This window comes from Halyomorpha halys, unplaced genomic scaffold, assembly GCF_000696795.3.
Source record: "Halyomorpha halys isolate HHAL.00 unplaced genomic scaffold, Hhal_1.1 Scaffold1055.1, whole genome shotgun sequence".
Lineage (NCBI taxonomy): Eukaryota > Metazoa > Arthropoda > Insecta > Hemiptera > Pentatomidae > Halyomorpha > Halyomorpha halys.
In genome coordinates this window covers 59,625-69,778 of record NW_027113385.1, presented here as the reverse complement: position 1 = coordinate 69,778, position 10,154 = coordinate 59,625, and the positions used below count along the sequence as shown (strand labels likewise).

The 10,154-nt window shown below is 28.5% G+C and overlaps 1 protein-coding gene across 2 annotated transcripts in view; it reads left to right on the top strand.

Annotated features, from left to right (window-relative positions):
* Window positions 1-10,154, top strand: part of LOC106688124 (uncharacterized) — a 79,010-nt gene that overhangs the window by 34,532 nt on the left and 34,324 nt on the right. The gene's annotated exons all lie outside the window — the stretch shown is intronic.

Sequence of the window (10,154 nt, the reverse complement as noted above, 5' to 3'; positions counted from 1 at the left end):
CTTACTACAGTCATGTAGATCAGTCTTTTGTAACGTGTTGGAAGTTTAGAACGTTTGTCTAGTAAGTGCTGTAATAGTCGGAATCCACGAGCACTTTCCTGTCTTTTCAGTCTTGTGTGAGGGATTCCAGGTTAATCGTTTGTCCAAATGTAGTCCAAGGTAGCGGATCTGTTCGACAGGGGTAAGTCTACAAATATTAACGCCAGATAATCATTTCTTTTTTAAAATTTATTTATAAATCTCTATATTCTTATTAAAGAAATAGTAAATTAAATAATTTGTACAAATTAATAAAATCTAGCTGTTCTGTGTCCCACTCGCCGACTTATTGATTAGTATATGTAAAAAAAGGACAATTTCCATAAATTTAAAATTATAAATTGTGATCTCGTACATGCTATAGATGTGCAATAAGTTTGGGTTTAAAAAACTTATATGGGAGGTAATTTTAATTTATAACTTCTTAGGTGTGGGAATTGGTTGCTATTTGGTAAAGGACTACTAACTCCAAGGATTCGGGTTCGAATCTGGCTGTAGCAGGTAATTATTATTTGTGACCTGTAGCTATTGTCAACCCGTTCGGGAACCCTCCGGATTCCACCCAGCCTCATAAAGTGATTACCTTTAATTGGGTAAAAATCTAGCGGTCGAGCGTGATTCTGACCGAACACCTCCTCGCACAATTGTTGGTCTAGTAACACTACTTCTTTACAAGCTACTGCACCTCTGACCCTTAATTGGTTATAGCGGTAGAATTTTTTTTTTTTTTTTTTTTTAAAGATTTGCCCTGGGCTTCTTTTGTTATTTTCCGAAAAAATATCGGTATATGTGACATATGCTTCTTAAATCACCGATTCATTCAATGATTTCGTGTTTTTTTCTGTTATTAACCTTTTAATTGCTTAAGGTGGCTCGAGGATAGTGGGCCCTTCATTGTGACATGAAGAAACAGGGTTAGCGCACCGTAAGTGATTTTCCTTCACTTTTCGTCAATATTTTCTCGTTACAGAATTGCTTCTTATTTTTTAATTTTTCATAGTTTATTATCTTCCGTTTTGGCACGCTACAGCTGCAGTTAAAAACTTAATTTGGAGAAAAAAAAAGACATTTAAAAATGAATTTGTTTTTAATGTGTCTGTAAGTAAAAATTATGTTTTCATAACAAAATCTTAATGGTTCGTTTTTCGCTATGAATTTCAAAGTAAACAGCCCCATCTGGATAAACCTAGAACTCTGCCTGGAGAAATATTAGAATAAATACTAAAAGTTGAATCAAATTCTACCTAGTGGGAAATTTCAGATGAAAAAGGTTCTAGTAAAAACATGAGAGGTAAAAGGCTACTTTTTTTACGAGAGCGATTTTAGGAGGTTACTCAAGAAAGCTATATTTGAAACATCGAAACCAAGATATTTCAAAAAATGTTTTAAACACACTTGCAGATAGATAATTGTTATAATTATTGTCTTCATAGTATTATATTAACTATATTATGTATATGCATTTGTCATTTATTTTTTTTTAAATTAATTACATGTTCTATAATTTTATTTCTATTTACCTTTCCTATATTATATAAAGTCATTATTATTATACTCTCGAATAATTTTTATATTAAAATATATTTTTCTTGTCTTTCACTTATATGTAACCGTTTCAATCTTCATCTCCGACCATTATTTGTCCATTCAACTTCCGCCTTTGCTGTCTTTAAACTTTATCAGTGGTTCATATTTGTTCTTTATTTATTTATTATTATTAATTTTTTTTATTTATTTCTTCTCATATTATTTCGTTAGTTTTTGTCTCTTAGTGTATACAATTTTTGTTTTTTATATCTCTTATAACTACTTTTATATTTTAGCGTGTTATTACGTTTCCTACTCATTTTAAATCTAATACTCCATAGTATTTTATTTTTATATGTACTTATTGTTTTACATCTTATTTTTTGTTTATTTTTATATAATTTTTCACTTATATCTACATAATTTTAAACCCACCCCACCTTAGTTTAATTTATTGCCATCTTGTTATCTTGCATTGTCAACAAATTTCTAGTTGTTTTCTATCTTTTTTAACCCTGATGAAGCCTTGTGGGGCGAAACATCCGCAAATAAATAGTTTCTTTCCATTGTTTGTTCCTTTTTGACCGCACCCCCGACTATCTCCTTCTTATTCAGCCATGGTCAATTATTTTTATATATAATAAAAGAATTATACTTTTACAAATATAAAACTATAAAGTACTAGTGGAACAGTTTAATTAATGAGTTAATTAATTAATGTATAAATAGAAAATTGAGATAAAATTCCATTGTGCATTCGACTGATTAAATACTCTATAAGGGAGAACATACTCAAAGATAGAAATTTATGATATGGAAAAATAAATAAATTAGTGAATTAATTAAAAGGATATAATTTTAAACTTCTAGGATCATCAATATAAAGTTTTTAAAAAACAAAACAAAGAAAAACTTAGGTTTTTTTTTACGGTTAAACAATCAGAAATTAATCATTCCATTAAATCGTTGAATATTTAAATATCTGGATTAAGCAATTTTTAATTTAACATTTAGTTTCAGGCTCACGGTTCAGCCCGTGTGCTGTCAGAAATATATTTCAGAGCTGATTTATCAGCCACGCGGTATCAGGGTTTCAATTTAGCAAACCTGTCATTCTGCCCACTGACAATACATCGCCCTATATGGGATTATTTTATTATCATACTATAATGGAATTCATGCTTTGGAGATAATGTTTTGTATAAATATTTAATATATTTGTTATTTTTATTACATAAATATAAATTTTCATGTTTATAATATAGCATATAATAATACATAATGAATTTCTTTTTCTGCATGCGTGATTTTTTAGTAATAGACACATCCAATTAAGATTAAAATAATTAATTAATAATTAGTCAAATTGTTACTGACTGAAGTCATGATAAATCGTTAAAGTAACTTGCTGTTGATTGGCATTGTTTAAAGTTTGTTTTTCGGATTAGGTAAATTAATGTGGAAGGGAGATGATGAAAATGGAGATTTGATCAAATCTCTAACTTAGACGACCAATTCACGGAAGATGTTAAAATAAAAACTCTTGTGGTAATTTCCCTACAGAAAGTTAGTTATTTGATCAAATCGCTTAACCGTTTTAGCTAGTGAGAAAATTAAATAATATTGTATATATATTAAAAGTATTTATTTAGTAAATCATGCATTGTTATATGTTTATTTATTGATAAATATTACAATCTGTCACAAACTTCAGTAGTAAATAATAGTGATAAATGATCACATTCATTCCAAAATTAAAAAAAAAAATGAATTAACTAATAAATAATAAAAATATATATATATAAATAAATAAAATATCTATAGGTATATAAACAAAAAGATAAATAAAATTAACGTAATCAAACTATGTACTTGAAGAAGTAAGGATAAAATAAGTAAAAGTTTGGACAAATATCAGAATAAAAAAAAACTAATTACATTTACACTATTCTGTACAATATTTATACTCTCGACCTGAGGATCCTCTAGGCCTTTCATGAAGGGTAGAGCAGGCAGGGCTCTTTGAGATCACTTCGCGTCCATGGGAATGAGCCAGTGGAGGCTGTGTAAGTGCGTTAAAGATTGTTAAATGTAGAGGTGACACAACAGAAATCATTATTACACAAATTATTTATTCGTCTCAATAATTAAGAAACGAAGTAAATACCTAGACTGATATATTTAAAAACAAGAAGGATATTTTTGGTAAAATTGTATACAGTTTTAGTGCATGTAATTAATACATAATAATGTCGGCCTATTATAATTGTTTTATATCTAGCATACCATGGGGAGGGGGTCTATGATATCTAGTACTCAAGTTAAATATATTGCATACAATTGCAGTCGGTTACCATCAGGAATCAATAGTGATAAATAATACAAATACATACAATACATAATGTAAGTGCATAGATATATGAATATAAATTAAACATACGTATATGTATATAGTTAATTTTAATCGTAAAATATTAAATCATTAAGTGGAGTTAAGAAAAACTACAGGCATATACGGTCATTTGGTAAATCAAAATTCAGTCAAGAGAGTACCTGATCAAATATTTATTTTTTAGTTTTATTTGTGACTAATATATTTATTAGTTATTCAAATTGCAATCAAGATAACAATTTTGGATACAGATTACCGAACTACTAGACAATAGAAATTATAGTCTTCAATGTTTTCAAAAACGTTTTTATTTCGACGAACAACAAAATCTACTTTGATTTAACACTACATGATTTAAGTTTCAGCAATTTTTACATGATTTTATGCCTACTACTAGTGCAAAAACATATATTAAGTTAAATCATTTTAGAAAACAATAACAATTTATTTTGGATGAAATCCAAAGTAAATAAGTGTATAGATACGTTTGACAATTTAAAACAAGTATTAAGATAAAAAATATGAATAAAATATTTACGTAATAAAAAAAAGGTGAAAATATTTTTTAGGTGCTTACCATTGGTTCATAACAGTATAAATATACTACCTTATATTAGTTAAATATAATTTTCGTCAGCTGAATCCTCTAAGCTTGTACGGAGGTTACTAAAATGACCATTTTTTCAAAGACCATCATAAAAGATTTAAAGTAATTCGTTCATTCCGTTTGTTATAACATGTTCTTTGAAGACTGCGATTGCGAGGAAAGAGTTCCCTGGTAGAAGAGAGGCCTGAAGAAGACTCTAGCGTATTCTTGAAATAAATTAAAGGTTCAGTTGCTGACGTGTGCTCTTTGCAGATTCCCTTCCGCCCTGAGGAACAAAGGCAGTACCGTACGGCTGAAGAGTTCCATGACGGTATGCTCTAGGTTAAGATTCCTTCTAATTATCGGCTCTTGCAAGGCCGTTAGCAGCTTCTCATTCTCTTTATATTATCCAAGGTAACACGATTAAATAAAATTTTAACAAAAGATTATGAAAACTCATGAGTATTTGCAAAGGAAATTTAGGTTGTTAGTTTAGAAATTTGAAATATATAATAAAATCGAGCTATACTTATCTGTCATTACTGACTCTTTGATTACTATACTATCACTCAAAAACTACAATAATTAAAATGTGGAAATTATTATTGGTGATTCAATTTATTCTATGATGCTCAACAAGTTTTTTTTTTTTCGAAAATCGGACTGTAAGTGGCTTATACAAATTTATTTTCAATATCTATAACTACCGACTGCCCTATAGTATCCATTAGTAATGTTGCTCTTTCCCCTGTCATACAGATCTTTACCTTAAGCTGCAACTGGACAAATGACTAAATTGCAATCCTCACACAAGACTGAAAATACAGGAAACTGCACGTCGATTTATACTACTACAGCAATTACTAGACAAACGGTCTAAACTTTCAAAAGACTGATCTACATGACTGTAATAAGGCCAATCTGGACGGAGTTGAACGTTGGGGCTCCACTAAATCTTCGAATTCCTCTCGTATCCAATCCTTACAATCCAGAATTCTTCGTAAAATCCTCCATGCTCCTGACTTTGTCCCAAATAAAATCATACATAAAGCCCTTAATGTTCCTTATGTTACCGATCTAGGTACCATTCCTTCCATTATAAACTCTCTAACCACCCAAAGCTAAAGTTTCTAACCTTGCTTCCTCTTCCATTCCTGACAACTCTCCGAGGCGCCTAAAAAAAAGATGGTCACGAGACCTGCTATTGTAAAAACATCATTAGAGTACTACCAATGAGTAGTTTGTCTACACGCCTGAATCACTCCGTTGTAAACTAAAATCAAATTTTCTGGATGTATGTATATGAATGTACGGTTGTAAATTTCAATAATATATATATATAAACTTGTTTCTCGGATAACCCGAAAATAGTAACGTATATGGAAGTTTAGGGAAAAATAGACATACAATCCGTCATATTTCCGTTGCAGTTGAAGTCTCGTACTAATATTGTGGATTTTTGTATCTGGCCAGTTTCTCAGACTTTTTTCTGGATGAAGAATCGAGTCAAGTAGGGGTGATGCTATCTAGCAGAAAATGAATCAACTGATTTTTTACATTTTGAGAAAGAGCAATGACGTTTTACTTTCTCTGGTACATAGGGGTAAGTATTACTTCCTATGTACTATACTAAGTATATAAGGGGAAATATTACGATCGGGAAACATTTTGATTTAGCGAAAGAAATACACGTTTTTAGATCCACTGACTCCAAATAATCAAGAATAAAATAAGCCTCACAAAATGATCAGTGTGTATGTCTTTTACAGTCTAGCTCAAAAATTTAAAGTCCTACGAAACTGAAATTACCTATTTAGGGTAGCTATATCTTCGGAATGTGACAGATTGTCCAATCCTGTTCGAATTTAGTTAACTTATTTTACTGTTGTACTGTTGGCGGGATCAAAGTTGTTATTCCTTATTCTCGCCGCAAGAAAACGTAAAAAACTAATTTTTATAGCAATTAAAAAAAATTAAGTTCAAAAGTGTTTTCTTTTATCAATCCGAGTTTTTTGCTTTTAATTTTTTTGTTAAAATAAATATCTCTCTCATTGTAAATATTAGTAAACAATGGACACAGATGGGATATGGTATAATTTGATTTTATCTATGTCAATGGTCAGATTATACCTTTTCTTAACTATATATGAAATATATTTTTATTATGAATAATAAAATAATAGCCATTTTAAAATCTACAAGACTAAGTTTACCTCAAAGTGAAAGTTATGTGATGGATGCACCTGATTTGTTTCTAATAGGAATCCGATTTAACTAAACAACGGCCAAAACTAGAGCTATCTATTCCTACTGACTCTTCAAGTATTAATAGGATTTATATCATTAAAATGGAGAAATAAAAATAATAAAAACTACTTATTTATATGCATATTTCTGTTTGTTTTATTGGTATATTATATGGATGTTTACTTTACAAACATTAAGCTAATCTTTCACAAGTTTATAAGATATTCTAGAATTGATACTAGTAATTAATATATCTAATCTGTTTATCTAGTGTATCTTTGGAATTCGTGCAAAAGTCTCTTTGGAATATTAAATTGAAATAAGAAAAAAATGGAGTTCATTTGACAAACATGATACAAAATTATAAATAATTATTCAGTACACGTGTTTTTATAAACCTTTTTTGAATACATGTTTTTTACGTGGTAGAAGTGGAAATCGTTTTTCCCCTTTTTGCCTCTGATCGGTACACATCAAAGGAATGTAGGGAACAAGGCATTTCCGTAAACTCAATCAATTTTCTTTCAGTCAGCTTGTAGCTTGGTGTTCTCCCCAGCGTAGTAATCCATGTATTATTGAGAATAGAAAAAACGCATACAAGTAATATAATTTTAAATTAAATTATGAATATAATCTATGATAGCTGCATGGAGTACAAGGTAATATAGTAAGCGCGTGCTATAATTGATGGGGGTTCCAGAAACAGCATGTTATTATGTATTTCTATTATATCTCTCTTTATCGTTAGAAACCAGCCTACAATTCGTAGAAATATATTAGTTATAGATTTAAACCAAAAACTGGATTTTTTTTTCCGCAACGACAGCCATGATTTATATAGCAAAAATTTTGGAATTTAGACCAAAAATATTTAAGAAACTCCCTGTTACTCTGTAAGATGTACAGCAAGCAGGCCACGGGCAGTCCCAGCTACATTCCCAAGAGACACAATAATTGCCCAGAGCGCCTGTGGTCTTGGGATTGCCCCCTTGCTGATTTACGATGGTGAGCTATCTTAGCCTGTCCTAATTCAACCCGAAGGGGTCCTGCCTGTCGCCGAAGCAACCCAATAAACTAACCAATAGGTAGTACTCGATAATTCGGCCAAAGTTTTAGTCCTCCATCAGGATCCTAAATCAAAACTAAAAGCAACCATAAAAGTTACAAAGAATATTTAGAAACATATCGAAGAATCTTAATCAAATGAATAGTGTACATATAACTGGACGTTAGTGTACGAAGCGATTTATCAGTTGTTCGTATAAATCTTTAATTGTACGATGGATAACAAATAATCTTTATTAGTTATATTTGTAGAAGTCTGAATAATTAATAAAAATGATATACATATATGATTTTATATTTATTAATTTTTCTTTTTTTTTAATTCATATATTAATACTATTACTTTTGTATTATTAATATATTTATTACTTCTTATATATTTTGATTCTTTTTCTTTTATTTGGTATTTTTTATAATAATTAATATTATATTTATTACTTTTGGCTTAATATACTCATTTATTTTATTTTAATTTTTGTATGTATGTGTTAGATGATTGTAAATGTGGACGACCATGTTGGTTTTTATGTATGTATATACTTTTTTACTATATTTGAAATGTTTATATAGTTTTGATACTTTTGTTTTAATTTTGTTTAATTTCTGATGGAAGAAAAAGAGAAAAAAAAATTAAGAATTGAAATAATAGAAAAATTTAAAAAAAAAACATATGTAATGGAAGAAATAATTAATAATAAAAAGAAAAAAAAAAAAACATGTATAACATTAGTACATAATTCAAATTTTTTTATAATGTGAAAATTTACAAAACTTTATGCTGTAACAGAAAAAAAATTGTTCTTTACTAGTTAGAAGTATACTGTGTATGAGCCAACACAATGAAGTTGGGTGACACATTTTTAATGAAGTGTTTTTCTCAATATATAAAAACAAAAATTAAAATATAATGGATTCTTGTTTTAAACGAATCCACCAATATTTATATAAAATTAATCAGTAGTATACATTATGTAATCAATTGATAATTTTTTTTTTAACTTTATAATTTGTAGTAAGATAAACAGCTGGACACCATTTTCCAAAAGTAATACATAAGTTATATAAAATGAAATCTACAAACCATTTGATATATTATTCCAATTATTTTTGCCCATGGAATACTTTGTTGATTCCAATAATCATCTAAGGTAAAGGATGAAAGATAAATAAAATTACTTGTTATTTTCGGATAAAAGTAAATGTTTTGAGGACATATAAACCAACCTAATATAAATTGAAACCGGAAATAACGTAAATGTCATAATAATCGCATTTATAATTTTCATTTAATATAGAGAAAGTACAAGAACTAAAAAAAATAATAATAATAATAAAATAAAATAAAAAAACCTGACACAGTAAATGAGGAACGATTGAGAATGAGTAGAGAAAAAATAACTATTCTCAACTTGTATATAAACAACTGTCTTCGAGTGATTTACTATTTCTATTTTATTTTGACCTATGGCAGCTGTTGATGTGAGATATATCTCTTGTCTGCATTCAAGTGGTATAACTTTTTATCTAATCCTGATGCTTACATTAGTGAAACTTCTAGTCTAACTAGTTAGTTATTTTCTTAAACCTTTTAGTTAAACAATACAAGCCCTTCCTAAAGAAGAAATACTTTTTGTTCATATACATACATTTCTAAAATTTCTTAAACCTTATGAAAATTTTAATTATCTACTAACCACACTTGTTGTGTATAAACCAGCAATCTATATCATTTTACATTATTATAGATGTTTTCTAAATAAAAATATATTTTCAGAAACAATAAATACATAGGTACATATGATATTCCAAACTTCTTCAACGCAAAGACAGAATCCTGTGATGGTTTTGAAACTGATATTTAATATATAATTTTATAACTAATATTTAATATATATTTTCGTAGAAGTGATTATTTCAATAAGGATTTAAAACGATAACAAGGCAATTAAAAAAAAATTATCTTAGATGTTATCTAATGCTGCTGATCAGCAACAGTCATATTATATTTGGAACAAATAATTAATACATAGCAATTTTATTTTTAAAATTTAAACATATTTTAGATGTTTGTTTTCTAGTGTAAGATAATGTACCAATTAATAAAGGTTTATTAGTATCTCACATAAATAATAGCTGTGATCATAAGTATGATTTCTACCTATCTTTTAAGGTTTTTGTACGTATTATAACTAAAAACCTTTTACTAGGAAAAATATTTTCACTGGAGTTCTTTCCTTTCTCTTCAATATCTTTGCTATTTTTTGGTTTGTGGGATCCTAAATAAATGAGAAATAAAGA